The sequence below is a fragment of the Mastacembelus armatus genome, chromosome 16 (genome assembly GCF_900324485.2).
Source record: "Mastacembelus armatus chromosome 16, fMasArm1.2, whole genome shotgun sequence".
In the NCBI taxonomy this organism is placed as follows: domain Eukaryota; kingdom Metazoa; phylum Chordata; class Actinopteri; order Synbranchiformes; family Mastacembelidae; genus Mastacembelus; species Mastacembelus armatus.
The window spans coordinates 14,758,589-14,766,853 of NC_046648.1; positions in this window are offsets into that span (position 1 = coordinate 14,758,589).

The window sequence follows — 8,265 nt, forward strand, 5'->3', positions numbered from 1 at the left end:
ATCACTTTTCTAAAATTATAGCTACTCTAGATGGCATAGCCCTGGCCTCCAGCACTACTGTAAAAAACCTTGGAGTTATTTTTGACCAGGACATGTCCTTTAACTCAAACATAAAACAAGAACTGCATTCTTTCACCTCCGCAACATTTCCAAAATTAGGAACATCCTGTCTCAAAATGATGCAGAAAAACTAGTCCATGCATTTGTTACCTCAAGGCTAGATTACTGTAACTCATTACTATCTGGATGTCCCAATATCTCCATAAAAAGCCTCCAATTAATCCAGAATGCTCTTTGACAAAGCATATAGTTAGGGCTGGCTTCAGGCAACCCTGAACCATCCCTTAGTTATGCTGCTATAGGCCTAGACTGCCCGAGGACCATTGGTGCACTGAGCTCCCCTACCCTAACCCCCCCCCCCTTCCCTTCCCCTCCCCTCTCTTCCTCCCACCTAATGTATATTCCACCATTGAATGTCACTAACCTTGTGCTCTCTCTCTCCCCTAGTTTGTGCTCTCTCCCTCTCTCTCTGTTCTCTCTGTACCTTCTGCAGGTGGTCCTGGTCCTGGGGCTGTATATTGCTGATGTGCAGTTACTGGTCCCACCAACCTGCAGTGTCTATTTGTTGTTTATTGTTTCTGTTCTTTTCTCTCTGCTCTATCCACTCACCCCAAACGGTCGAGGCAGATGGCCGGCCAAACTGAGCTCGGTTCTGCTGGAGGTTTTTTCTTCCGTTAAAGGGAGTTTTTCCCCTCCACTGTCGCCAAGTGCTTGCTCATAAGGGAATTGTTGGGTTTTTAGTTTTAGTTTTTGTAAAGTGCCTTGAGATGATTTGTATTGTGATTTGGCGCTATACAAATAAAATTGAATTGAATTGAATTGCAACAAGCTACTGAAACTGTTCTATCAGTCTGTAGTAGTGAGTGCATTGTTCTTTGCAGTTGTGTGCTGGGGAGGTGGCATCAAGGCTGGTGAGGCCAACAGACTAAACAAGTTGATCAGGAAGGCAAAATCTGTTGTTGGACTGGAACTGGACAGTCTGGAGCCTGTGGCAGAGAGGAAGATGGTGGACAAAATCAACTCCATACTGGACAATTCTGCCCACCCACTTCATGAGGAACTATAGCGAATGGGAAATTCATTCAGCCACAGACTAATTCCTCCTAAAGTCAAGACAGAGATTCAAGAGGTCTTTTGTGTCCACAGCTACTATAATTCCACAATATAAACAATAACACGCACAGACAGACACCACATACACACATGCGCGCATGCGTACGCACGCACACACACACACACGCACATGCACACACACACACCCCACCCCCAAAAAAGTGGTGTAACAATTTCCCCTTGGGGATTAATAAAGTACTCTTCTTCTTCTTCTTCTTTTTCTTCTAAATAGTAGAATTAATAGTAGTAATAATATTAGTGATAGTAAAAAACCAAAAGCCTCCCACAGACACTTTATTTTTACAGAAATAAAGTATTATTAAGGTGTGTATGGCTGTATGCCAGTGCATTCATATGCACTGTGTATATGCATGGGACGTGTATGTGCATGTGTCAATAAAGAGAGGGAGAGAGGTTAGGATGTCTGTAATTTTACAAGATATGCGCTGAATGTACTGTCCACTACAAGCATCAGATACTTCAAAAAAGTATCAAAAGTGTCAGCAGGGGGGAATAGCCCAAACAAGGAAACTTTCCACCACTGCCCACGACTGTGACTCATGGAGAAATGCAACCACTTGTTTATCTCTATGAGTATGTGTGTGTTTTTGTGTGTTCGTACTCTTGTACATGCCCATGTGGTCAGTGTGTGACCCAGATTGAGATTACTTTGAGCCACAGCAAAAGCGGCAAACGCAAAGCACATATTTAGACCCCAAACACAAAAATCAGAGAATAGACACCTTCTGCTCAAGTGTTGAATATCTGAAGGGTGATGAAGACACTGACTCAGCTACTGAAATGTCATAACTCCTTTTTTACAATGTCAGTCTGAACTACAATTACAAGCTCTCAAGCAGATACCTGGGCAGAGGTTGTGGGCATGAAATGAGCAAACATGAAACTAATCGAGGGTTGCAGGGAATCCATCCAGAAGGCAATTAGCAAGGCCCAGATGTGAAAAGTTGAAGGGCAACAGTTTCTCACATGAGCACAAACATATTAACTGTATATCAATCCACAGATACACATACTGATTTTTGCATACAAATCCCTAACTTTAAAAATAACATCCACTGTATCATTCCAGGTCCTCACTGCATGTTTTATATTCAGTTTATTTATAGTCTGCATGCAAATATTTGGCTAATTCTGTATCACTTGCTGCACTGCTCACCATATGTTTTCAAGTGGACACCTACTGTAGTTCAGCCATGAGGGGACTCACCCTGTTTGTTGTCTGATAACTTAATTTAAACACTCTAATAGAGAGAGACTTGTGGTGTTACTAGTCACATCACACACACTGGGACACACACACACATATATACTAATACATGCTCCTGTTTCTACCATCTCCAAGAAAATGGCCTTTAAACAACTGCCCACACTAATGTGACTCATACACCCACTGTTCACTTATTTCCACACAATATCTTACAAAATATGTCCACTAACACTTTAATTCATTGCTAGTAGTTAATTTAAAAACTTTTTACCTCCAATAATAAGACATCTGTCAAGAGAGCTCATCTGAAGTGACTTTACACTAGAGGTCTCCTTGGGTGGTGCACAAGACTCGATCAGCAGAATATTTCTGTTTTGTTTTGTTTTTTTAATGAAAGATGATATAAGCAACCACAGACAGAATCATAACTGAAAACCAGACAGATTTTGAATAGACTTCAAAACCCATGGTGACTAGGAGACATGTGATCAGTGTGCATCAGCAGGTTTAAAGATACTCTTCCTTGTAATTTATGACTATCCAAATATTGGTCATTTCAATAGTTCAAATGTTCAAAACAAGATCAGCTTCCAAATTAGTCACAGTGTCACACGTTGAATTGAGTTTTAAGGTGAGCACAGAAAAACTTTCCACCTTCAGCAGATGAATATGAAAACAGTGTTCAAGTGTCTGATTCTGGACATACATTATTCTGCAAAACCTAAGACATTATACCATATTATTATAACACATTGTAACACTATAACATTAAGACAAATACTTGTTTAAGTTAGCTACAATGATCCTTTCTGCAGATTTGCTGTCAATAACACCAGGGTATGAATAGGTATCCTTTACATTTGCGTGATGTGCTAATGTTCAAGCTGTTTGTCTTCCTCTAAAGTCAACAGTTGCACATCGTGACCCACCCACATGGGATCCTTGTTTGATCAGCATGTGACTGACTTAATTGATGAGCCCATCCATAAGTGGTCCAAGCCCTACAAAACAAATCTGACTTTTAATTAGTGATCTGCAGCTGCTGCAGTGCCTCATTAAAGACAATCACTGTTATCCATTTGATTGAATACTGTCTGTGTCTGACATTTGTTCTACCCCACATAACTGCAGACTGGCTAATAATGGAGATATCCAACGGGTCTGTCAACATACCCAGGCTTTAAGAGTACAGACAAACATGTAATACTTAAAGCAATAGTAGCTATTACAAAGGAGTCAAACAAGTTTCACTGAATAGCAACTGCAGCTTTAAATCAGAAAACTTGACAGTGATAAAGTGCTCTAAACTTTATTTTTAAATCATATCAATGTATGATGCACTAATGAATATTATAAATAAACATTTTAAATGTCTCTTATAAATGGAAAAAATCGAACCATGCAAAAGGCCAAACACAGGAGATTCCTAGGGGGCAACATTAGTGAATTAATCAGAAGATATGAAAATAGCACATACTATCACATGACGCAGCATGTTGATTCCTGCTCGAAGTTGAGTGCATGTATCAGAGAGTATACTGTATTTTTCATATGGTCCCTAAAAAAGCTTGAGCTCTGGATTTTGGAATTGAAAGCCTCGAACTCTATTAGTCCTGACTCTGCACACACACGCACAGAAGATAATGTGGGATTGACAGCTAAAATGCATGAGCTTAAATAAACTCCTCCCTTTGAAACCATGTAAGTTAAGCCACTGCATACATCTCCCTTAATATTGACTGCTCAACTTTTACACTAAAGAAATGCTGGAGATCTTGTAAAACTGCCTCTACTGTGCACATACATAAATATCTCCACATATTTAAACACATGCATAAAAGAACACAGATAAATGCACACACAAACAAAACCGATATGGGGCTGGGTTTTACTCACACTGCCACACATCCTCTGAAATTTACACAACGCAGTGAATCACACTGTTAAATTCCATTGCAGGGTAATAATAAATGAGGTGATAAATCTGCCATCAAATAAGTGAGGCAACCTACAGAACATTATGCACAAGCTGCTGCATATTACCCTTCGCTCTCTCTGTCAAGACAAACAAAAATGTTTTAAAAAGACGTATACACATCATATAATGGTCCACAATCCCTGAGTGATAGACAAACACAAATCCTGGGTCATGGTTCATGGAAACACTTCTCTACACTACTCTCTCCTGTCTTTGGGCATTGGTGTGATAAGGCTGTGATGGGTTGTATTACTTCACTTGGGTACTCCCAAGGGGAATCCCCCTGGTGTGGCTGTGTTTCTGTGTGTTTCTGTGTGTGCGTATATATCCGTCCCCACAGAAAAGGAAGAATACCACCATTGAGTGCCCTGCTATTGCGCCAGCAATCCTCTCCCCCACACACCCCACCCCTTCCCGTCCTCGCTTGCACTCTGACGTACAGTTGGAACAGATTTGGTGACACGAAGATAAAAGCCTTCCTCTGTTTCTCTCTTTCTCTGCTTTCCTCTTTCTCCAGTGTCACCAGAGTGCTGAGTGCTGATGCCTTGGCCATAGACATAGAGAGCTCATTCAAACAGACACAATTACTTTCCACTTCTGCTTTGTGATAAGACAAAGTTCAGAGTGTCCTGGAGCAAAATGTCCAACATGCAGACAGCAGCTCTGTACAGCAGGTCTAATGATGCTAGTCCACTGTATTTAGCTACTACAACTCTGCAGTCACAACTCTGACGCACAGCAAGTTTGAATCACATTTCACACAAAGGGCCTAACTTCTCATGTCATAAATCTGACAACACTGGCAAGCATTCAGAGATTTAACAATTCTATGCAGAGGCAGACACTCAACCTGTCACTGCTATTGTTTATTGCAAGATAATTAGTTTTAAACACAGGCAAAAAAAACAGCAAGAACAAAAACTAACTGGATTAGTAATATTCAGCTTGTCTGATATAAAATAGTAAGATTCATTTGCCATCCATCCAAGATGTGCTTGCTGCCTCGCATAGATTGCCACCTTGTTCACTTTGCATGGAACTTGATCAGAATGAAGATTACCCTGGAATTTTTTTTAAAAAAAGCAAAAACAATTGTCAATCGTCTAAAAGAAGATAGGATTGACCTCTTCACCTTTTATTCATTGACTGTTTTTCCTTTTGCATACCTGCATAGAGGAGGGTTAAAAGCAGCAGAATGGGATGGATGCAGTATGGCTGAAACAGGAATAGAGGGCACAGAAAACAACGTGTTAGGGAGGTGTGAGTATAACTTTTAATCTATGGGACAGTAATGTTTCACCTGTCTCTTGTCAAAATGTATAAAGAAATACAGCCATGCAATTGTGCTGTGACCACAGTGTAAGGCATGAACGGATGAATGAAAGAGAAATCATCTTGTTGTTACAGAGTACCTCCTCTTCCAGTAAGGCAGTTTGTACAAGGCAGTATGGCAGGTTATCTTTTACATTTCCTTTATTTATTGTTTCTCACTTGAGTTAGTAGCTGAGGGGTGAGATAGCACAAGTTCCTGATGAAGTCAGGAAATGTATATTTAGCTATGGTGAAGCAAAACTACAGAACAGAGCTGATATGCACAGAGGAAATGTAATGTGTGACAATGTAAATTATACATTTTCTCAGAGTGATGTTTTGAACAGTCATAAAAATGTTTTAGGAGGACTTCAATTCATATTGCAACATTATGGTGATTCAATTTATAGTTTGTAATTGAGTGTTTGGTTAAGGTCATGTACTAGTTGTGATTTAGAATAGCCTCCAGGGAATTGATGCAAATCAATGCAATGGCCTGTCTAATGACAAAAACAAGTTTTTGTGTGTATGACAGTGTCAGTGAGTCACCTGACTAACAAAACTGGTGGACGCAGTTGATCACCCACACGTCCGATTCTATTAAAAGGACATGGTTATAATCTCTAATCACTTCATGTCTGGCAGAATAGGAGATCGGGTTAATCTGGATTTACACGTCACTGCAGTGAGGTCACAACCAAGTCAGCTGATACCCTGACAAGGGAGAGACAGGTGAAGACAAGGGGAGACAGGGAGACAAACAAAGAACAACAGTCATATAGATGACTTTAAATGCCCCACCCTTAAGGATAAATGACTCAGTTAGAAAATTTTACCCTACATAACAAAAGCATGCTTATAGATACTCACAACAAATATGAACAACAAAGTTGCATGCAGTAGTGCTCATTCATAACTCCCTTTTATCAACTAAAAGATATTTAACCAGAATCTAATCCAGATAACCCTAATCCAGATGACATGAGATGTAATGCACAGGAACTTGTGATCTATGCCAATAGGATATGATTTTCCACAGGGAAGGAGTACTTTTAAATTACAATTTGCTAAAAAATTGCCATTATAAGAGAAACTGACAAAAATCACGAGAGCTCAAAAGATACAGTGATCACTCCAGAAGTGTACAGCATTTAGAGACACTTTGCCCACCACCATCAGATGTAAGTTAACTAATAGACAGTCCCTTTAAACAAAGTGTGAGATTTGTGGAAGTGTGAATTAAGAGAGGGTAATGTGAATTAATCTGTTATTTTTTCTCTTGTGGTCAGAGGCCTGGAGGCATGTGATCTGCATGCCCTGCATCTGATCCTGACAGTGAGACCGAGGAGTGTTCCCCCAGTATTAATCACCAGTCACACTTTTCAAGTATGTCACAAACCAACGTAGCAAATGACTGGGGTGTTGGATCCCCTTCACATTTCACTACAAATAGAGTAAAAGCTCAATGAGGAAATGGGAGAACTTGGATCCCAGTATGCACAAATGCATAATCAAATGTTTGGCTTCCTTATTTGCAGTTTACATTTTATCTAATGTGTAACACTGGAACGGGATTTCCCAAGGAGATCGGCTACTATAGCCATGAGTGCATTAAGTGTGCAATTCTCGATAAATTGCGTTTAGCCTAAAACTTTTCGCATTAAATGCAACAACATCTCCTGCAGCAGCTTAGCTGCAGTGCTTTTACCCTCAGAGGATCTTCTCAGTTAAGAAGCCACAAGCATGTGAGCAGCTGAGGAAGAAGCAGCGCTGCCGTGCGAAGCTGCTAAACCACCACATTCACAAACCTGCCGTCGTACCGAAGGCTATTTGTCTTCGGATCTACAATCTTTTCCAACCTTTTTCCCCGGACAGAGAGAGTCTGTGGCAGTGAAATTAACTCTGGGCAGCTCCTACAGTTGTTTCTCTCTGGATCTGTCGGCAACATCAGCTGACTGTAAAAAATATACAAATTAACACTGAGTGTGTTGATTTTTGGCTCATTTCAAACTGTATCCGATGTCGCTGAAGTTGCCTTTGCTGAATGAAAATGGGGTTAAGACTGACGGCTAAAAATACCTGTCTACGACTATATTTGGCTTGGCTGGATCACAATCACACCACTAAAATAGTCGGGCCCGCCCCGGTACAATGAATGGGGTCTCTGCTATCTCACTCATCCTCCGCCGTCCAGCTGCTAAAATTAGTAACAAAGCTTGCGTCAATCACGAGCCTCAATGCGTCAAGGGTTCCCCCGCCCCCCGGTGGTCATCATTGGTCAGAATTAAGACGTTGACTGAAAAATACGCGCGTCGTGATTGGCTGTTGTGAATTATTTCTCCCAGCGGCTCCGGACGCGCTTTTTAATTTTGAGGTTGCCGAGCACACTGCAAGGATTTGCTCATCTAAAATCCTGTCTATGGTTTCTTTCTACCAAACCTGTTGATTGCACCATTTCCTATTTTGACCACATTCATTCACAGTTATAAAGCGATTAACCAAACTTTTGAAAGTTATTTACATTTGTCATGTTTTCTTTATGCTGGAGGACTTTTGCTATTGGGTATATAAGTTC